The 13,025-nt window shown below is 44.8% G+C and overlaps 1 long non-coding RNA gene across 1 annotated transcript in view; it reads left to right on the forward strand.

Moving 5' to 3' along the window:
• Positions 1-815: 815 nt before the first annotated feature.
• LOC149371139 (uncharacterized) overlaps positions 816-13,025 on the forward strand; it is a 74,290-nt gene continuing 62,080 nt past the window's right edge. The window contains exon 1 of the long non-coding RNA XR_016291878.1: positions 816-967. This is a non-coding gene — a long non-coding RNA (uncharacterized LOC149371139). The remainder of the gene's footprint in view (positions 968-13,025) is intronic.

Raw genomic sequence — 13,025 nt, forward strand, 5'->3', positions numbered from 1 at the left:
AAATGAAAATGCGAATGCGTGATGGAAAAGCAAAATCAAGAAACAGACAAGCAAACGAAACCCATCGAAAGAAAAAATATAAAAAATATAAATAATGGTTGAAGCCAACCTAATGTGGACGTTCAGCACTAGCTTGTCGAAATTGTAGTTTTGCAATTGTGAGGCTTGCTTTCAAAGCTGCGGCCAGCCATCAGTTTTTGTCGATTGCGTTTCCGTTTTGGGAGGTTTGCAACGAGTGCTCTGTTAATGCAAAAGCATTAAAGGTCCCGTTATCGAGAAAAGCCGCCGTCTGTCCATCTGTGTGTCGAAAATTACGATCACTTGCCTGCCATGGTTGGCAGGTGCCAACCTGGCCAGCGGGTTGTGTGCAACCTGGCCAGCACGGCAGGTGTCAATTAAATTATCCTCAATAAATTCATTGCAACTGTCACCTGCTAATCGTGGCATTGCGCATGAACTGATGTTTGGGACAGAGACAACCCCCCAAGAACTCTGTGCAAAAATTAGCCTTACGGGAGCTCTGTAAGAGCAACCTGGCTTTCAGAAGCCCCAGTGACGGCTGTATTTCAAACAGCCACCTGCCTAGCCAATGGCGCTTTGCGTAACCGCTGCACCACTGCGCCGCTTGTGATATGAGGACTCCACGCAGTCTATGAATCTCTGGTACAGCTGTACTTGCACGGCACAGGTATATAACGCTAATTAAATGTACTATTATTCAAAGGTCGAGCGTTTCTCAAGTTTTTTTGTGATGTATACTTTGGCAAGAAGTTGAGCATCTTAATTCGCAGCATGTTTCCAGGTGGCGTCCCGAGTGCCTTAGTCATCTGTTGGCCACGCCACAGGATTCTGTCTTTGACCTCCCGGATAGCTGCAACATTCAGAGCACTGTGGCCCACACCCGCTCCGTCTGTGGCCACGGCCGACCCGTGGACCCGTGGTCTGCGGCCGTCCCGGCACGGAAGAGGTATGTAACGTCGCTTCTGGCGGCATTAGAATGATTGCTGTGGCCAGCTTTGCGCAAGAGTGCAGAATTCTACGCTAAGTAGTAATTTCAGGACGGTATCTTCCGCGGCGTTTTGAAGCATTGACTTGAATAAAACTTCGGTTGGGCCTAGTTGGTACGTGTTGTTGTAAAGGTGTTGGAAGCATTTTACGTATTCTTGTCGCAACCACGAGCCTCGACTCAAAGCGACAAAGTTAACGTGAGGATACAAAACATTGTGTACGGAGTTGTGACGTGATCGCGTACGCTGGATGCTGAGAACTCATATGATTTCTACTGCAACGCCGAAACCGAGAACCTAGAATTTGACAGCTAGAGTTGTAAACCTCGCTACTGTTGATAGGCCGTGTTAGCGAATCGTTCCGACCAGCTAGCACATATACCGCGCCCCTTCAGTACTGGTCACTCAACAAGAAAGCGCTCACAATGATATGAGCAGTGACTGTACAAAAGGAGTGTTTTAAGTTGTAATCCTGTATTTTTTTTTTCGCACTGATTTTCGCAGCACATTTTCGTATCGTGTTTTGTATTGTGTCTCTTTTTCTTTTTCACGTAATGCCAACATTGCCTATCAGTTTCATCGAGAGACGTCATCATTTTGAACTTTTCTTCAGTGCTTGTAGCAATCATCGTAAACTTCACTTTTTGGTCAGAGGAAACTGTGGCTTGTTTCGAAATGTTTTCTTCTAGACTTGTCTTTTTTCGGGCTCTTATTGTGCCATAAAAACACGACGCGCAAACTTCAAGTCTGCGAGCAGCCTGTTCCGTCAAAAAGCCGTTTATCTAGGCCGTACTGATTGCTTCCAGATTTATTTCTCTTTGTGTTTCCAAAAGTAAATTGCGCTGCTCAGGATGTCTCTACACGGAATTGAAACATTATTCTGCATTCTTCTTCAAACACAATAACCACTCAGCTGCAAAGCTCCCGCTCTGCCTGCTTGCAAGTACTCGTTTTTTTAGCTTCAAATCTGCTAGAAAATATCTGCTCTCATCCAATTCCTTGAGCTGATAGGATTCCATAACGTGAATGTAACCGTATTATAAAAATAAGTCTTGCAACGCCTTTATTTTCAACCAACAAAATGAAAACGAAATGACTAACCTTCAAAACGATGTTAACGGGAAAACATGGTAAGAAATATTAACTAAGTCCGTCTCATCCTTTCTTTTTTCAAAGAAGCAAGTTTGTTCTTATCTTAAGAATAAACTGGAGAACTGAGGTAAATTCTGTCCCTACGTCGGATGCGCAGGTGCGTAGCTTTCTTAGAAACATTTGAAAACCCTTTATTGCAGTTTCTTCATTCTTTCGTTTCATTAATCCTCTCAAAGTACACATCTCGAAACATGCTAAACGGGACCAGGAACGTCGTTGTGTGTGTTGCAAGTTGGTGGTGCGGTCGGATGTAATTAGAGTGGCATAGAATATAACAGGCGTGCTGTTGTTAATAACGAACTTTGGTTGGTTTATGGTTGGTTTATGGGGTTTAACGTCCCAAAGCGACTAAGGCTATGAGAGACGCCGTAGTGGAGGGCTCCGGAAATTTCGACCACCTGGGGTTCTTTAACGTGCACTGACATCGCACAGTACACGGGCCTCGAATTTCTCCTCCAAAGAAATTCAGCCGCCGCGGCCGGGATCGAACCCGCGTCTTTCGGGCCAGCAGCCGAGCATCATAGCCACTGAGCCACCGCGGCGGCAATAACGAACTTTAGGAGTACGGTCAGGAATTCATCGTCCACAGCGCTTTCGAGCGCAACTGTAGCACTGCGGAGGTTTTTTGCGAAGAAATTCGATTAGGCTTTTAACAAGGTTATTTTCGTGCCTCGCATAGTAGGACGCCTGTGAGCCATTATGTTTGCCGAACAAAAAACAGGGCTGCGAATAAAAAAACCAAGAAGCCCGATGTACAGCGAGATGAGCATGCAGCTGCATGTTATAAAATAAAGTTGCTGAAAAACAGTTTCCCTGCTCTGTAAACAACGTGAGTGCTAGCAGATCACCATGCAGATCACCATGGGGGTGCAAGCGTTAAAATGGTTTTTACAAAACGCATGCAGTATATCTTTTTCATTTCTCAATAATATTAGGGCGGTGTCGTGTATGCGAAATTCAGACTAGGGCTATGAAAAGTATGCTAGATAACAAATTTGAGGGTTGAAAAAAATCTAAGAAGCGGTAGTGCCAAGGTATGGTCAAATTGGAACCTAGGTATTTTTAATTTTTAATGCTTTCGAAAGCCGGGGTCGTCACGTGAGTGCTAGCAGATCACCATGCGAATGTGCCGCGCTACGCTTTGCATGCTTTTCTTGCACAAGAACAATAATATACATTTGGTACCAAACCGTAATTAAAGCCGACTAGTATGAGAAGAACCGTGGTTTGGTTATAGCGTTGTGCCTTGTGTGACGACCCCGGCTTTCGAAAGCATTAAAAATTAAAAATACCTAGGTTCCAATTTGACCATACCTTGGAACTACCGCTTCTTAGATTTTTTTCAACCCTCAAATTTGTTATCTAGCATACTTTTCATAGCCCTAGTCTGAATTTCGCATACACGACACTGCCCTAATATTATTGAGAAATGAAAAAGATATACTGCATGCGTTTGGTAAAAACCATTTGAACGCTTGCACCCCCCCCCCCCCCCCCCCCCCTTACAACAACGGTCTATCTTATTACTCCTGTGCTCGGTGGGTTGCTTCGAACGTGAGTGAACTTCGGCAGGTTTACTTCGACCAAGTTCAAGTTGACATTCCAGGAATTGGAAAATGACAAAGGTTGTCACAAATATGGTGACAACCTTAAAAATTAACATACAGGGTGCGAAATTGGTTTGAATAGAGCAGAAGGATTTAGTATTTTCCTTCAATGCTCCCTGTGGGAGCGCTATTCTGTTTGAAAACAAATAAAATCTTGTAAACATTCAGCCACCAAGCAACGGACATTGCCTCTCTGGGTCGAAGACAGCTTTTGGAACAACACCATCACAAAAGGTCTTCGAGAAGCTTCAGAGACCAGCGCATTACGAAACCCCTTGTCTGTACTTTTGATTAATGATGCAGGTTTGCAGCTGCTTCGGCGGAGTTGGTAAATTACAGCACCAGTGAAACAAGCTATTTCTCTAAATAGCTAGATAGCTTGGCAAATAAAGCGCGACTCCAGTGCAGCCAGTACGTTCACTTTGTAATTTTGCAGCTGGAGGCTATCCTCAACCAAAAACAACAGAGGGAACAAAGTGTGGGTGAAGTTTTGAAAACAAAGACCTTCGCCTTGCGAGCCCGTCGCAGTGCGCCGCAGAGACCTCGCTTAAGTTTAAAAACAAAATTCTTTGAAAACAAACGCACTTTGATGGCTACAGCTTTCTTTACAGAGGCCAAAATAAGTGGCGGTCTCTTCTTTGAAGCTCAGCATATCTACTCCTGAGTTTTTTTTTCTGTAGCGTCGCAGACGTGCACATCATACAACTTCTCGCGGCGATGCCGCTGTAGGCAGGCAAACGTAAGGAAAGATAAGAGGGAAAAAGCGTGGAAGGACAATCAGCTCAAAATGGAATGTAGCAAGGAAATCAACAAAGATCAAAAATAAACAGGGAAGGCGTAAATGTTAGTTTCAGAAGTAAGAAAATAACAAACAGGCTTGAACAAATCCTCTAACTCCTTGCAGAATGAGCAAGAGCGCGTATGTGGCGAACCGCTGATGTGTGGTTTACGCTCCTCGTCGGCGCGGCGGTGTTTTTTCTCGAGATTGTAGTAATGGAGTGATCCGATTCGGCGTTATTAATCACCCGTCACCACACACATTCTTTTTCTGCAGCACAACAACCACCGTTAATTCCATGGAGGAGAAAAGGCGGCACACTATACGACCGACCACAGCAAGCCAACAACACAACACACACTGACCGACAACCGCGTCTCCGTCCCCACCACGACCGTCCCGACCCTTTCCCAGAAAGGGCCTCTAATCCCCTCCGTGGTTTTCGTGTGGGAAGATTCGGCGCGTCCGGCGCCCACTGGTCCCAAGTTGAAGGGGTAATGCCCTGTGCAACGGCTACCACCACCCGCTCAAACAGGGACAGTGGCAGCGGTCACGTAGGTACGCATCGTCCATGCCTCCCCACGGCTATGACGGCGCGGAGCACGTCGTAACGCAGTGGTGACTTCAGACTGAATTCTCCTCCTGTCCCGATTCCAGGACCCCGACGTTCTCTGAAAGAAAACAAGATATACGAAGACAAGTGGGGATGGAGGGGCAACTTTTCAGTTGACAGACTAGCATGCACTAGGCTGCAAAGCGTTCCCATTTGAGTGACTGCAAAAGGGAAATATATGTGGGATACGCGGAGATTAGTCCGGCCACAGTAGAAAAGTTGAATCCTTTGTCTCTTCTGCCCGCTCTGTGGGCCCACGCCCGACTCACGTTTCCGAGCTACTTGTGAGATTTCTGGCGTGTCTGTATCAGTCCTTTCACACCCAGCCCTAGTATTGTGGAGTGCTGCATATCTCAGCATAGCGCACATGTGACATTTCCTTCTTACAAAAAGCGTATTGTCTGTTGCGAAAAGAAAAATAGAAACGAAAAAGAAATAGCGAGTAAATTCTTAAGAGGAGGGTTACTATTGTCGATGTTCTTCCCCCTTTTCAGGCAGGAGTTTTCTTAAATTCTTTTGTTTATTTTAATTGTTTACTCATCCAGTCCTTTATAAATTGGAACTGCGAAACTATGTACCGAGAACAAAAAAGTTAATCTAGCCATATCGAGATTGCACTCCAGCGTACAGTGATATTTTGAAAGATGTTTCTCAGATGATCAGTCTCATCATAATACGATTTTCGACATCCGTATCATAGTGGATTCGAGATCGCGTACCTCGGGATGTTGACACTGTTTCTTGATAAGCTTCATCGGGAGAATACGAATGGCTGATATATAGTGCAAGTTCAATTTATGGTGCAACCATTCATGCATAAGTACCTCTGTCTTTTCTGTTTCAAATCCGTTATTAAGAGGCATTAAGCTTTGCTATCATCCCGATTTGATGGTCTTCGTGTAGACATTCCACTGTGCGACTATCTGCGGAGCGGAAGTTTTTCAGTGAAAGCACAGGGTGCACTCTCAAAGAACGGCGGATATAGGTACACAACACCATAAAGAAAGAATATTCACAAAAGTTAAATAAGTACTCGTGTGTCTGGGACGAGGCACGCTCTACTGCCACATCTTTCTTGGGTCATAGAAATCGAGCTCATATTTGCACTGGGGACTTCCACGGTGCATTTCATTCTCTGGAGTTAGAGATCATTCCCGACAGCGCATTCGGCAACCGTGTTAGTATCCTCTTCTCACAAATCATATGCCTAATACGAGAACAATGAGCATCGTCCTGTGGCAAGATAGAGCGCAAATATTTGAGATGGGAGAATACCAAAGTATTTTACTCAGGAAATTAATTCCCATGTTTCGATTAAACCACTAACAAACGCAGAGCCGGGGCGACAGGGAGGCAGAGAAAAAATTCATGAACGATGAGATATTTTCTTCTCGGCACTGAGGTTGCGAACAAACTATTAAGCACAGGGCTTTGTATCTCACCTTCAGAAGTCGCAGCGAAAGATTGTCATGTGGACAGTTGCCTTTAGGCTTCCTAGTAATGAACTAGCCTTGCCTCTTTCTCCCTCACGCAGGTAAAGAAATCTCAAGTTGCCTTGCTGTGCTAAGCTGACGTTTACTCAAGCTCACTGAAGCTATCGCTACAATTTCTAGAACCAAAACAAGATGTTTAATCTGTTTGCAGCGAGTAACTGGTGCTGATGATCAGCTCTCATTGGAGGCAAGACGCGAAAAGCGAGAGAGAACTAGGCGTCATTCTGTTTACTAGGCGTCTCTCAAGAGTCCAGAAAGTGGTACAACACCATACAAGGACTGGATGCGCATCAAGCTCCTTAGAGACCCGGATAATCGATCATCTCCTAATTCGATAACCCCGCCACACGAAAACGTGTAAGAAGCAGAGAGTCAAAAGGTTTGTTCCTCCTTACAACGCGAACTGAACTCATTCCCGCTTTCTTTTATTTTGCGTTGTGCGCTGAATGGCTTGGAGATGATTAATTGAAACTCAATTATACGTGTTGGTTTAGAGGGCTGCAACGAGGAGGCGCCACAAGATGCGCTTCGTTAGCAAAGCGCCTATATTAAGCGTCATATAATTACAGGACTTCGCAAGCAATTCATCATATCTGTCAGTCGAGGTTTAAAGTGATGTCGGGCTGATACACGTCTGCTGGGCTTCAATTTTCAAGCTCCTTTCCAATATTAAACAAGTTACTGATGATGTCGGCTTTCCCCCGCTCAAGAGCTAGTCTTACACTTTCTAAGCACTGCACTTTCATGATTGATGAGGATGTCTTTGACGGGATTGCTGAAACGAAAGGGTATTCACACGAACGAACTGTCTGCCTAGTTTCCACTGCATACCTAAAAGAACAGCGCTGTGAACAATACGAATGTAAAGACAGACAAAGGCGCTATGATCAATGGCATGGGGATTTTGCCGCCATTGCCATACTATCTGGTTATCGGGAAACTTCTAGTTGAAATCGTAAAATATTAGAATGCTGTCCAGAGAACACATTTTCCATCGCCTTTCTTCTTTTCCTCTCATTTCGTCCACCAATATTGGTCCCTTCAACCTGGGACGCAAGCCGTTCGACACGACGTCATGTTATTGTTTGCAAAGACTTACCAATGATAACACTTACACATATAAATGCGTCCTAAATCCATGCAACACCGGCATACTTGAGCCGCTGCAGACGAACCAGGGAGCATGATGACGCCTCTGATATGTTCTGCGAAGGTTTTGGGCGCAAGCTTTACCTCGGAGACCAAAAATTGCGTTGACTGCGCGACGAATAGGCGACGCCCGCCACATATGTGACAAGGCATAAGTGAATGCGGCGACGGTACAGAGACTACATGTGGTGCCCAGACCAAACAGGCCAGATATTAGATTTTTGCTTCCCCACTGCTTGTTTGCTTCTTCGCGATCGACGTTACGACCACGCGAAAGAGAAATGCACATAAAGATAACAAACACGGACCAAGGCGTCCTTCGGCACAAGAGCCATGAGTGGTGCTGAGTAGGCGCTATGAGGGCAGTTGGAGTTCAAGGAAGCGGCACTAAGGGTTATATAATGTCTCGACGCAGAAATTGGGTCCAAAGTTTTTGAGCTCTTTTACTTGCCTTAGATAGTGTGCATACTTCCTCACTGCCGCCGAAATGCTGTTTGCGCCACTGAACATTCCTAAAGTGTTCCTCTTCTAAACTTTTGCACCCACTACGCTTCCAATGCTGAATCCTTTTAACCTACCAAGCGCTCCATGCTAGGACATTTTATCATCGTTTTTTTAAATAGCGGATGATGGTTAATTTAGGACATTGTAAGCATTCGCTCGGAGCATATGAGTTTAGCCAGGCCTTCGGCGACAATTATTTTATTGGAATTGGGCTGCTAGAATCGATATAAGCGGGTAAACGAGAAAGATCATCGTTAGGTATGCCATGTTGTTGTTGCTTTCTTGTCCTATCGTCTACTACTGTACGTCGTGATGCATTTTCCACGAATGTTCATTGTTGTCTACCTTTTTGACTGAAATTTCTCTTACAAACCGCAAACAGAAAGCTGTTGAACTTCTTTCTTCTCATTGCTAAACATTAACCACTCTAATCACAGTGCTACGTGTCTCCAAGCATGAACAGTGCGTCCAAGGGGACACTGAGTGTGCCGGAAAGTTGACGTGAATAGTTGATGAGGTCAAAACAAGACGAAATTATCCCAACACACACCCATATACACATATATACGCAAACTTGCGCCTTTCAAAAAAGATACATTGGCACTGTGTTGTTTTTGCTTAACTTTGAAACCTTCGAAGAGCTCTATTACAGAAGCCCAATTGTCCCAGAGCCAGCTTTATACGCTGGCGTCAAGAACAACTGTGTCCCCTTTATTGTCAATTTCACATGTTTTGGATTTTCCTACATGTGTCGGCGAATAGCGCAAGCTTTAAAATATTTCTCAGCGGCCTGTTTCATGTTGAGCCTGCTATCGTAAGGAACGCCAAATTGAATTTCGACGGTTTCTTTGGATACAAACACAGTTTTCACGTTAATTCCCCCAGGAATGCTGTCGTACCAGAAAAACACATCGGGTAATTCTCCTAGCTTTTGCAAGATTTTCCCAAGCACTCATGCTAAGAGCCCCAAAGACCTACTCCCTATTCACTTGTTTGATTAATCCCTAAGTTAACTCCTCAGTTGTTCATCCCCTGCCTAGTAAAATGGTTTCCAAGCGCAGCTCAGAATTCAATTCGTCGCCGTGGAAAACATATGCTTTTAGCGATATGATCCGAATTCACTCAGTATAAAATCTATTGCTTGCGTTGTGGCCATAGCAAGAAACGTTCTCTCTGATCCCAATGGGGTTATGGGCAAATTAATGCCTGAAAAAATGAACTCTGCTATCTGCCTCATTTAATATACGAAAAATTTCCCCCAAAAGAAGAGAAAAGGGCTGGCACCGCTTTTTTCCTCTCTCCGTCTGACGCGATGCTCAGTCATGAAGTCTGCTTTTATCAAAAAAGAAATTTTCATTTTGAAATTCAACTGGTGTTACACGGCCGAATATATTGGAGCATATGAAACTGAAGATTGGCAACCGCTCTGCGGATGACTGAGGAGGGGTCTGTAGTGATCCCACCCAATATCGGAGGAGCGGCTTTTCTCGCTGCAATGCACAAATTGCCCACGAAACGAATGGATCGCTGGAGTGCTGGTGAAGTCATAGCGCGTTCTCTTCCGGTTGACTTATCTCAACGGGCACAGTTCAGATGCACGCAATTTGAATTTAGAAAAGCTTCGAGAAAGGGCTGTGTTCTTTAGCTAGCTTATTCACTTCACTTGCAATATTCTGCTCTAAGTTATTGCGACTGCATTTATTTCTCAGAACATAGGCAACAAATTGAGCCTGAAACACTATGATGGCTATGCTGTTTCCTGATCCGCATTGCTGGGCACATAGAAGTCACCATTGAGCACATTTGATATCGACAGATACGATGTTTTTTTTTATATTGTCATTAGAATACATCCCCATTTACAGCTGCATGCAGCAAGCACACACCATGTACAAATGTTGGCCTGATGAGTCTTCCCTGTCGACCGGAAGCAGCGCCACAACTAAAACATAGCAACTTGCGAAGGCATACGTTTTCGTGTTGTTTGTCTCCCCTGGTTTAAATAATGACGACCATAAACAAGCCCTTCTCTCAGATTTTTCCCCTGTTTCTGTACTGGCTGTGATTAAGTTACATGCGTGTCGGCCAATTCTTTGTGAAGGCCGAAAAAGAGGCAAAACAAAAATTAACGCAGGAAACCCTCTACATGAATTGGTGTGCAACGCACTCCCTCATCAGGCTCCAGGAGTCATTGTTTCCAGGACACACGAAGGAATAAATTTTTTACTTTGTCAATCTTTGCGGCAGCTGGCACCTTCCGAGGCAAAACTCCTTGAATTATTATGCCACTCCTAGTGCAAAGGTTACATCTGCGTCGTTCTTTGCCCGCATAAATTGTCCACCCCGTTCCCATTTTTCCGTCTAAAGCTACATTTATAGAACTTGCACAAGTGCACGTAGCGCAGCTTAAACGATGTTCGAAAATTATCATTTCCTGTTGCTTTTAAGTGTTACTTTATGATGTTGTCCATTTCATTTGGGAGAAATGCGCAGGATTTACAATTAACACCTACAATAACAATGTGTTGGCGGCAGACACTCACGGCATCCCAAAGGAAATTGCAACAGCAGAGAGTGGCTGCCCGGAAGAGCTCCCAGTGCGTGTGATCAGGCGGCGCGCGGTGCAGGGCCCTCTACACAAGAATCGTCGTGAAGGCGCTACATCTCGCAACGTGTCGGCGAGGTGGGCGTACGCCTGCTGCGTCGAGACTAGTCAGCAGGTGCACACTCGAGGCGAGAAAGTCGCTCGTGATCTCATGTCGCTCGTGATGGAAAGGCGAATTTGACTCACCTTTTAAAATTTCACAGGAAAACTATGTGTCTGTATCCTGACACAATGCGTTGATATGGGCGGAAGTTCTACAATTAATGCTGCCAATCCCGGCGACCGGCGAAACCTTTATCACTGGAGAGAACCGAACGCAAGTTCACCTAAGGAAGCGTCAAGTTTGGTGATTCACCACGGAAGACGATCGAGAGCAAGAACTCTTTCGGAAGTCGAAACACTGGCCTGCACGCATGCATTCCTGCTTTGGGGTAGTCTGGGCGTTGCACAAAATACATCGCAACTTTTTTACCAAACAACACATTAACCCCTTTGTATCTTGAGCACCAAGGACACTAGACAGTGGGTGTGTAAAGAGCTGTTTTATAGCTGCATTCTTCTTTCCCCATATAGCATAGATGTATAAGCAGTTCGTTTTATTCTACCCCTTCATTTTAAGAATCACGCTTGTACAACTCAGCCCAAAAAGATTCATGTGTTTCCTTCCCCTTTCATGATTCTTACAGCAGACAAGAAATTTGGCTGCATTTGAGAAGAGCCACAATGTCCGCCGAGTATTCTAGTACTGCGTTTGTAGTGTCACAGCTTTTTCAATAAAGCTTCAGATTCAGATAGGCAAGCATGTGCGACAGCAAGCACTTGTTAGGCAGCTTAAAACAATTTCAATGTATTGGCCAAAAAAAAAACATTATTGTGAAAAAAAATCAGCCTGAACTGAGTGCCAAGAAAGTGAAACAATTTATGAAGGCGCTGTTTTCCCACGTGTACAAAATCATGCAATGCTCTTTACACCGCAACGTTCGCAGCCCAGGAACATCATCAAAGGTAAGTGGCCAGTCATACGGCAGCTACATAGCTCCGCAATGCATAGTTTACAGTGTGCTTAATTTACTGGTGTGTCTAAACACCTTTACGCTCAGAAAGTATCCACAGAAATATTCATGGAGCATTTCAACCTTTGTTCCATCCGCGAGAACATTACTCCACACTATACCAAGGAAGCAGTGAAGGCAGCTCATTCTTTTGGTTGTTATTGCTTTGTGATTGAGAACCGGGCACAAGCATATAGCGAGCAGGGCACACCAAGTCACAGCCTGTATTGCTTTCCGAGATATATTTCTTTTGTATCGTATCTACGTTTCGTCAGCATGCCTTTAAATCCGAGGTGGAGGCGTACAGTTACAAGGATGTGCCTACCTCGGTGTTATGTTTCGCGTCGCCTACGCAAAGCTCTTATTGCTGGGAGACATTCTTCGGTCGTATCACACCGTGGCTGAGGATATGAGACGAACGGAAACAATGAAAAGATAATAGCAACTGAAAAGAGGCTGAAGAGAAGTTTGCAGCAAGACATAAAACAACGCTCAGGCACATGTCTTAAACATCCCGGCCTAGATTTCTGAAGGGAAATTACCAGGATTCCGCCACTCTATATAAAGGCGACTGCCGACTTGCACCGAATGGTTCTCCGGAATTCAGTGGAAGAAAAAATCGAACAAATGAAGCTAAAAAGAACACTAACCACTACGATCAAACAAATGAATGGCTTGAATGGCAAGCAGACGAATGGCGCGTACTGGAGGAAAAAAATAGTAGCAGCACAAGCATCTAAGCTCTGTCCACGACGACAATTCATGACCCTGCAGTCTCGCTGTTCTGAGCTTTTTGGGTGGGTTTTTTAGCTTTATAGAATGCCCTGGAGCATTCGTAGCATAGTTTCTTCGACATGAGGGAGACGCCTAATGATAGACGTCATTTCCTTGAACGTCATTCAGCATTCCGGCATGGTCTGCTTCTGCCACGCTGGTCGTCGTATTTTCTTCTTCACCACCCTGTTCACTCATCGGATCTTTGGCAGCATCCCTCTGGGGAATATCCGTGCGGATGCATTCGCTGCGGAATCCTCTGCTGAGAATGGCAGACCTAAGTGAGCATGC

Source organism: Amblyomma mixtum, chromosome 1, assembly GCF_055824585.1.
Source record: "Amblyomma mixtum isolate Tamu chromosome 1, ASM5582458v1, whole genome shotgun sequence".
In the NCBI taxonomy this organism is placed as follows: domain Eukaryota; kingdom Metazoa; phylum Arthropoda; class Arachnida; order Ixodida; family Ixodidae; genus Amblyomma; species Amblyomma mixtum.